Here is a 10,506-nt window from a genome sequence, read left to right on the forward strand (position 1 = left end):
TTATTTTATCTTCAAATCATATTTTGTTATGCTACCACCATGAGGCCATCCCTTGTGGATCACAAGGATTGGTCCATCAACGCATTCCCTGGAACTCATCAATGTACTCTCTAGTCTACAAGTTTTGCATATTTCTAAATCAAGTTGGATTGTTATACCCGCACCTCGGATCATAATTAATTATTATTTTTTTCCTGTGACGTGTAGTTATCACTGCCACGTATGCTGGTGAACTGTTCTCACTGGTGATCAAACCTAGTTACAAAATTATTGACCACAGTACGGATTTATCTGTGAGTAAACTATTCAAGGTCATGGGGGACAAACCATGACAAGGAAAAAATAAGTTCTAACCCTTAATTTTATTTATTTATCCTTTCCCTCGAAGTGCAAGTCAATGTTTCGACCGTCCGAGCTATTTTAATTGAGTTGGAAACATTTTATTTGTGGATCCCATTTACTTTGGGAAACGTGTGAGGGACTTGTGTTCCATTATTACGTGGACCCCACCTTTTAATAGACCCCCTTTGATAGACTTCTTTCCTATTTAGAACTAATGGGTTGACCCATTTAACTTAAGATACCCATTTAACTTGGGTGACCCATTTAACTTAGAGTACCCATTTAATTTGGGTGACCCATTTAACTTAAAGTACCCATTTGGCTTAATGACCCATTTAACTTGGATCGACCCATTTAACTCATGACCCATTTAACTTAAAGGACCCAAGGCCCATTTTCTATAAATAAGACTAAAGGGGGAGAAACATTCATTTCTCTTTACTTCTCCCATCTTACCTAAATCGTGGAAGAGAAAAAGGTGGAAGAAGAAAGAAGGAAAGAATAAAGAAGGAAGGAGAAAAGGAGGAAGAAGGTTGGAGAATCTTGGTTGGAGGCTTGAAGATCACTTCTTGGAGCCCTCAACGTGGAGCACCACTTCTTTGGGGTAGATAAGCCACTAAAACCCACCTCTCTTCTTCTATTTTGGGTTTTGGGGTTTGAAAAATGGAAAAGACTTGACCTAGGGTTCTCTTGGAACCCAAGAAATCGATGGAACCTCTAAGCCTTGGTTATTGTGGAGTTATTTTACTCCATGGCTTGCTCTAAAGCTCTCAATCTCATTTCAATTGAAAGACTTAGGGTTTCTACCCTATTATGCCCTAGATTAGGTTCTCTTTGCTTTCCCTCTTGAATCTTTGGGATACATGGACCTAATGAGGTCTTAGGACCCTACTGGACTTAGGAGGAAGCATTCTTGAAGCCTCCTTACCTTTAAACCCCTTGGAAAAGGAACCCCTTGTGAGAAATCTTTCAATTTTCGATTCTGCAAGTATGTAGTTTTACATGCGATTTTAAGACCTACGAGAAACCACCCTTGCAACCACCCCCTGAATAAGTCCCTGTTAAAGTTGGTTTTAGGTGCGATTTCATGTTCTGAGACAAACTACCCTTAAAACCACCCTTGGTAGAGACCTTCTTAAGCCCCTGGTTAGCTAGGATTTACATGTGGTTGCAGGAATTGGGCATGAGACCACCCATAAAACCACCCTGTCTCTGAAACCTTATACTTAAATGATTTATAGGATACCTTTTGGGAATCCTTCCCTTTACTTATTTAACCTTATTCTCACTCTTTCTTTAGGTTTAAATTTCCATCTTGTGACGTATTACTTAATCGCGGTGACAACTTGTAACATCGGGGCATAACATATACTGTGAGTGGGTTTGGTTGTTTGGGCTTGTTACTAATATTTGCATTATGTATCATGCTATTAATATAATTTATTAAGCATGTTTGTGTATTTGCATACTTTATTAAATGATTGATATGATGATGTTGTGGATGCTTTCCATTTTTTTTTCGAGTTACGGTGTCGGTGAACGCCGGTGCCGGAGCCCCGGATTATATATATAATATCTTTGATTAAATGTCATATTGAACTATATGCGCCGTGCCGTGCTGGTAACCGGGCACTAAACCAGATGAAAAGTTGATGCACCTGGATTACCTCTTGGGACGATAGGACTTGCATGTAGTATATCTGCGGCTAGGATTTTTGCACCCTTATGCTACGACCCTTACCAACAGGGGTTTAGGTGTTGGGTAATCAGTACACCGGATTCTATGGAGGGGAGAGAGGCTAGTCATGGTAGTATTGGTTATCGGGGTCTGTCCCTGGGTGGTTTTGGTGGCTTCGATCGGCGTAGGCCTCCTGGTGACAATTGAGGTTCATTGTGGCGATAAGTTAAGTGACCCACAGTGTTTCCTGAGTTGTCACAGTAGCATATACCTCTGACTTAGTTGTAATGTTAGGTGGAAAATTTATTTAACATATACAGGCATCATTGGACTATGTCAATTGTCTGTTTGTGCATCCCCATCCCCTCACTGGCTCAGTGGAGCTAACCCCCTCGTATACACACTTTTTATATTATGGTGCAGGTACGGAGGAGCCGGAAGCTGCGTTTGAGGAACATGGCGATGGGTGTCCTTGTGACGATTGCGCCTACGGTGTGAGGATACTTGGGACTTGTTCCCCTTTTGTTATTTTAGGGCTTAAAGCTCATGTATAAACATTTACTGTTATACCCTTGTTGATAGTTATTAGATGGTCTTGGGAAATGTATTAATTACAGTATTTATCATTTAGTCTTTGAACATCTTGTAACTATTTGATTTTATACGCTTCCGCAAAACTATTGATCTTTTGGAATGTAATATTCTCTTTCCGCACTCTGATATTATATGGCTTTAATATTGATTATGACTGTGCGTTGGGACACTGTGTCAGTGATCCTGGTAGCTTAATAGGATGACACGCGTCGTCCTAGTCACCCCTTATATTATATTATAGCCCTTGTCTGAAATGGGGGCGTGACATGGATAGTGTTTCATTCTTCACCACCAATGGTGAAGAAGGAATCCCCTCAAGCAACATGACCATTTGGTTTGTCGGATTGGCATGTGGAAAGTTAATTTTGACTTCGTCAATAGAAGTTGAAAGTCTAGTGATGGTTCAAGAATCCAATTACATGATCACATCACAATAGAGAAGGGGTGAAGGAAAATTTAATCCAAATTGAGTTTTAACAAAAGGGTGAAAGAAGGTTGCTACATCGGGTGGCCCCTGCATTGGTGCGGGGGCCAATGAGAACAGAGGTGGGCTCACGAAAGCTAGTGATCATATCATTTCACCCTTCCTGTGTTTAGGCGCAAGGGCCACGTGACTTGGGTTCAATCTCCCACCCTTAACAAAATCATGAATTCTCAAATGGTTAGTATAGATCGAAGAAAAGGTTTTGGGTTTGGATTTTCATCCATTTTTTTTTATGTTTCCAAATTTGCCTTTTAAATTATGGTATCTCCCTTATTTGCGGTGTTCCTATCAAATAGTTCATCTTCGCCTACATTGTAGACTAAAAGGAGTCTGGTGAATATTCACATAGAACAGTTCATTTACACATACATCTTAAGCCGACACGTGGATTCCATTTATTCTCTCTCCTATAACTTTAACTGTCTACCTCTTCCGCCCCTCTTTTCCCCCTTCTCTCTTTCGGTTTATCAATTACGTTTCTTTACAAAAAAATTATTTAATATTCATTTTTATTTTAATTTGAAAATAAGAAAATTAATTTTTAAATGAGTAATTGAATATTAAAAAAAATAGAAAGGGTACCAACATTTTGAAAGAAAAAAAAAGATGGAAAAAATATATAATAGAAAAGATAAAGTAAAAGAATGATAGAAAAGTAAAGTGAAAAAATAACCACGAAACATGAGTTCATACACTTATATAATAGTACGATATGATATGATATGATATATATATATATATACATTATTTTAAGGGGAATAATGAAATAAAAAGACTGAAAAAATCTACTTTTTTTTTTTTTAAGCCACCAGTAGTCTATACATTATTTTAAGGGGGAAAATGAAATAAAAAGACTGAAAAAATCTACTATTTTTTTTTTTAAACCACCAGTAGTCTAGTAGAAGAATTTGAAATCATGGATAAAATCTAGATAATTCTAAACTTAGGAGAAAGTTTTCCATGATGGTACAGTCAAGGAGATCTGTAGCCATCAATGGCCCTAAATATTTATCTTTATTTACAAATGGTCTAAAATGTCACAATTGGTGCGATACCTTATAGACACCATTTAAATTGTTCTTAAACATATATTCTTTTATTTGAGGTTTCTTTTAAGAGACTAGAAATTTTTGAGAAAACGTGCTAATGTGAAAGACTTGTTGCATACAAAAACTAATTGGAATCCATTTAAATTACATTTGGTTGTTATTCAACAATAGCACTACGATATGTCTTTATTAACAATTTAATACCATTATGGGGAAAGAATCTCCCACGCTACACCAATAGAATACTAAAAATGGTATTATCAATGAAGGACCACATAGTCTGGAAAGGAAAGAGAGAGAGAGAGTGTGTGTGTGTGTGTTAGACATGTGAAAGGGTGTGGGATGGATCCCCACATTGGCGGCGTGAGGATCTTTTTTCCATATACCCCAAAAGTAACTAGTATGAACTACGGATGGGCTGAAATGGCCAACTAACTGCTTGTTGGATCCGAACCTTAAATTAGTAGGGTCCAAATTGTAATATTAGTAGAAGACAACACGTGACTATAGACTACAATAGAATGAAACCCATAAAATGGAATATAAATCGCAAAAGAGGATTTCCCACACTGCCAATGTGGGAGAATCTCCCACGCCATATCAATAGGATGTGAGAAATGGTTTTCAAATAGAGAACCTATATAGACATGCTCAAGGAGGAGAGAGAATATAGAGATGTAAGAAGTTGTGAGATACCGGTCTATATTAATAGGGTTAGGAGGAGAGAGAATATAGAGATGTAAGAAGTTGTGAGATACCGGTCTATATTAATAGGGTTGGATCCTTCTACTGCTGAGCTGCCCGTACTATGGCTTATTCCCCAGACAGATGACGGTGGCAAAAAGACCGCTTTACCCTTACCCGAGCGGGGTAAGGCGGTCTTCTATGCCTTGCTGGGTGTGAGGCGCACCGAAGTAAGGGCAGCTTGGAAGTATTAGTATCGATATCAGTATTGATAAATCCCTGAGCTGATCTGTTTCAATTATTATATATTAGGCAGACAATCTTGAAAATTTCTCCCCACCGATTTCGTATGCCTTCTGCAACAATTTCTACACCTAATCTTCTCGTTTCACCATCTTCTTATTTGCTTCAGTTTCCTGGAACTTACCTCTTATCAAATCATATACCCTTTAAAATGACCCATTAATATCATCTGTACAGGAAGAGAAAAATAGGGAAATGAAGAACAGTCCGATCAAAGGTCATCCTCACCATGATCAACACCCTAAATATCAAACCACACGCCAAAGTTATGAAGAAACCCACCAAGATTGTTTATATTTCCAACCCAATGATGATTATAGCTCATAGTGCCACTGAGTTTAAAGTGATCGTTCAAGAATTAACAGGCCAAAATTCTGATCATGATAAGAGTACTGATACATCGGCGGCAATCACCGGAGTCATGAATGTATTCCCTGTTGTTCAATCTCCAAAGATGTCACCGACGACAACTATGATTGATGATGAGTATCTCCTAAGTGGAATTTTAGATAGCTTAGTTGAATATAATTCTCCTTCATGATCGATCTCATAGATTTTTCGTCAGCTAAATCATGTTTTTGGGCTTCCTTAATTCTTCTGCATGTTTTCTTTCCATGTCTCTTGTTATATTGAAAATTTTGACCTTTTATTTTATTGGATTAAGCTTTTCTTCACATGGTAATGTGACACTTTGGTGCCATCGTTAACAAAAGATCATGGTCCAATGATTCTCTCTACACCATGAGTGGAGAGGTGCAGAAAAATTGGGTCCTCTTTTTTGGTAAATGATTTTCATTGTTGAAAGTTTTCCTTCACCAGCTAGAAGAAGAATCCCCACATCACTTGTGATGGGACTTTTGTCTCATCAACAGACTCAAACCTATATGGTGAATTACAAAATACCCTCCTCCTTGATCATTTGATCACCCATGAATATGATGAAGTAAAACTCGATCCATTTTGCAAATTAGGGGAAAAGTATGCTGCAAAGCTGCGTAGCTTTTGCTAGTGCCTCCTTGTGAAATGATATATCTACTTCCTATTGTGGATGGAGAGATAGACACCGGAAGGCGTTAGTGTACGCTATGCAGCCTGATAAGAAACTCAATCTCTTATATTAATTTTGGATAAGATATCTCGTTGCCTGGTCATGTAGCCCCTAGCCCTCTATACCAATGAGGGGCCAATGAGAGTGTGCATAAAGGCATCAAAATAGATGAGATTTTTTATTTCACTGAGTGCGATGGTAATTTTGCGCACCCTGTGATCCACGTGACTAGACATCGTTCTTTTCCCATTAATTATGGTTAAGTTTTGGATGGTAGATGATACGAAAGGGAATATGTTCAAGCTACTCCTCCTCTTTGTGAGGTATGTGATTGTTTTGAGTTTGGATCCTCTGCACATACGTTCAGGTAGGAGTGCAAGTTTGGTCCTGACTGCCCGAGCCCGCCATGGCCCGCCCTGAGTCCGAACAGGGCTTGGGGTTGAGATGCCCTGAACCTGAGGGCGGGTCTGAGTTGAGAATTTCTGGCCCTGAGTCAAGGCCGGGCCGGATCGACCAGGGTTGAAGCCTTAGCCTGAGCCCGATCCGGCCCAGCCCGACCCTATCTTCTTCTTCCTGTTTTTTCTTCTTATTCTTATTCTTCTTTTTTTTTTTTCTTCTTCTTGCTCTACCTCTTCTTTCTTTCTTTCTTCTTCTTCTCCTTCCTCTAGAGCCACGCACCCCAATTCGGGATGTTAGAACACCAATCGGATTAGAATTTTCTTCTTCTTCTTCTTTCCAACCTAGCCTGCCCATGCATCTCCCTTCCCCTTATGTTCAAGATCCAATCAGGGTCAGCCCGGCCCGACCCTGACGACAGGTCAGGCAGGGCTGGACTTTGGCCCAGCTAAGGAAACTCAGGGTTGGGTTGGCGTTTTAAAAGGCCCGGCCCAACCCAACCCAATTGCAGCCCAATGTGCAGGTGCACACATACATGTGAGAGGCCACCACCTGTCCTGTTATTGCCATTTACAAGATGGGGAGAGAGGTATTTATGGAAACAAAAGGGACAGGTGGTTGCCTTTGACATGTATGTGCACCTGCGCACGTACTTGCAGATCATCCAATTGGCTTCCAATATATAGGTTACTAATTACCAATAATTTTAGAAAAGAAAAAAATTCCTTGTTCTATCGTTTGTCCAATTGTTATAATCCACACCACTACCCCACTTAATCCATGGATAAAATATAAAGGGTGGAAAAATTCAACGACGAAAGTGGGCTAAATGATTTGAGAATGAGCGAAGTAATTGACATATAAATAATCCAAGGTTTATTTCTATTCATCCTATCCAATGACAATGTTGCCCTCCGCATGACTGAAATAAACCAATCATGAAGTGACACCTCCCTAATAAAAAACAGTTTTCTGTCCAGGAGTGCGGCCTACGCCAGCACTCCCATTTGTCTATCTCTCTCCTCCTTAAAATAAAGGGACATAAATGTCTTTTCAAATGGGGAGGAGAGAGATAGACTCATGAGAGTGTTGGCATAGGCCACACTCCTGGACAGAAAACTTTCTCCCTAAAAAACCTCTAAGAATGTGATAAGTATAAGACACAAGCTATGATCAATTGGATCAGAGTGACCTGATTTCAATGATGACTCTCCTCTTAGAATTTTCGTAAAATAGCACGTGATAAAAAAAGGCAAGACAATAGGGAAAATTTCTCCTATGCTTTGAGTTGGCCTACTCGTAACCCATCCTCGGTAATCATGGTTTTAGTGCACGATATCAGAATGGGTTGGTCAACCCGGAAACAGATACAGTATCGGATTGGGATCGACTATATTGAATAAATTTGTCTCTAGTTTTCCTTTTAAAATGGGTTTTTTGGCCATTTTATTTCTTGTTCGTATCGTGTCACCGATACGATATCCACATTGTATCAGGATGGATCACTTGCAAAACCAATACGTATCACCCGATACATGCAATACAAAATGATACCTCAAACCATGTCGATAATGCATTTGCGTGACAAATGCACCTCTTACATAGATCCTAGGAGCCACCATCTCCTTGTGGAACTTTGTTGTTCCAAAATTTAGGCTATGTTTGGTTGACAAGAAATGGATAGAAAAGAAAAAAAATATTCAATTTTTTTTTTTTTTGAATTTGAGGAGAGAGATAGACACATAAATTGAATATTTTCTTTTCATTTTTATCCATTTCTTGTCAACCAAACATAGTCTAAAACCCCCCTTGTTTTTGCTGGGCTGGATCCTCTAGCTCCCGCCATGGCTGGAGGAGAGCCAGGTCCTATGAATCGTACATCCCCTTTTCAAATAATGGTTCAGTGTTGTTTTAGTCAAATGATCACTCTAGGCCCTTTAACTTGAAGTGTTATAGGTAATAATTGAAATTTTACAATGGATCCCTTAATTGTCATCTATTAAACGTGACATTTGACATGGTGGGATTAAACGATAGTGTACCGAGAACTAATTTTTATCCTCTCAAGTATGGTACATTGCCCAGTGCATCTGACGGTGGCCAAGAACATGTTCTTAGATTTATCCTCTCAAGTGCAGTGGTCACCATCTGATGCAAGTTAAATGTACACTAGGCAGTGTACCACACTTGAGAGGATGAAAATCCATTGAGAACAGCAGCAAAAATAGGCAAGGGAATTTCTGGGTAAGAGTGGCATAAGGCTCTGAAAATATTTTCTGGTTTTATTGTTGTGGACTATTTTTTTATAAGGAAAAGGTTGGGCACACTACGGGTGTACCATAAGCTAGCACCCATTGTGTCTTATGTCTCTTTTACCCTTTTGAAATGATTTTCCTGCCCCTCTTGTATAATGCCCCGTCTCACGCTTTCATTGGTGCCGCCTGCTAGCTTACTGCACATGGGCATTGTGGCTATCCCTCTCCCTTTATTTTATTAAAAAAAAAATCTGGGTGTTTAATCCAGTCTGAAAGAATTTTTATAAAGGCCGGGATTTAGTACAAGTACTTGAAACAATGGGGCAGTGCTCGGAAGAAAAAGAGGAAAGAGAAACAAGGGAAATTGTAGGCCACGTGGAGACCCATTTAGGGCATGCCATATATCTATCTAAACCCTTCTCAATTAAATTTGGGAATTACTGCTTGTTAGACCAAGTAAATGAGGTGTTGTAGATTGTTGTGATTTTGATGCATCAGTGAATGGTAATATGGTTTATTTTGTCTTCCCAAAAAAAAATGTGGTTTATTTTGAAGCTACATCGGTATGGAAGAAGAGAAGGCGGCCTTTACACTTTTTTTGTTATGGGCAGATGTTTCCTAGGATGCCAGAGTGGGAAACCATTCCAAAGAGAGGACCGAAGACAAATTGTTTAGTAGGACCTATATTTTGTCCTAAGGATAGAAAGTGTCAGTGTGAGCCCGACTCATTATGTGTAGGTGTGATAAAGAATCCACACTCCCACTCTGGCATCCAGCATGGATTGAGCTCCTCTTCAGGGAGCCTAGCGCCTAGGGAGTGCCTAGGGGGCCATCCAGCCATTGGGTTGTGTCGCACACATCTTAACGGCTGACTGGACGTGTACTCCGTTGGATCACCCCCTAGGCACTCCTTGGGTGCTGGGCTCCTTGGAGAGGAGCCGCATCCTCTTTTTTTTGGTGAAAAGATAATTTATTGATGAAAGGAACATGAGCCACCTGGCGCTTCTCCTTCACATAGGAGAAGGAGCCAGGGAGTGGAGATAGGCCAAACAATCAGACATGCATGCAACTGACAGAGCCTTCCTGGCCAACGTATCAGCCATGGAGTTGATATGCCTTGATATACATAAAAAAGAGCATTCATCAAAAAAGAGGCATAGAGTCTTAATAACTTCAATGATTGGCATCGCAAGCAAAGGAGGCAAACGAAGGTAGTTTCCTGTAGGCACTTGATTAACTCTGCACAATCCAATTTGACCAGAATCCTTCTGTAGCCCGCAAAAAGTGCATGAGTTAACCCTGTACGGATGCCGATAACTTCTCCATAAAAAAGAGATCCAAAGGAAACACTATTGGACGCAGCCAACAATAGAATACCACGCTCATCTCTTGGTAAAAAACCAATCCCACCCCTCATCGCGTCTTTCAGAAGAGAGGCATCCTCCTTTTATACACGAATTCAACAATTCTCCTCTGCTTAAAATCCTGAGAAAATGTAACAACTTGGTCCTGCATCTCACCTTCAGTCGGCCGCTGGCAGTCCACCAAGGTTAAATTCAAGTCGAATAGGTCAACACCATCGATGTCAATCCACGTTTTAAAACCATACCCCTTTACACCCCAGGATTTAAAACCGTTTATACAGCTGAGGTTTCTGTTTTCCCTGCCCTTTT

Source organism: Telopea speciosissima, chromosome 1 (genome assembly GCF_018873765.1).
Source record: "Telopea speciosissima isolate NSW1024214 ecotype Mountain lineage chromosome 1, Tspe_v1, whole genome shotgun sequence".
Lineage (NCBI taxonomy): Eukaryota > Viridiplantae > Streptophyta > Magnoliopsida > Proteales > Proteaceae > Telopea > Telopea speciosissima.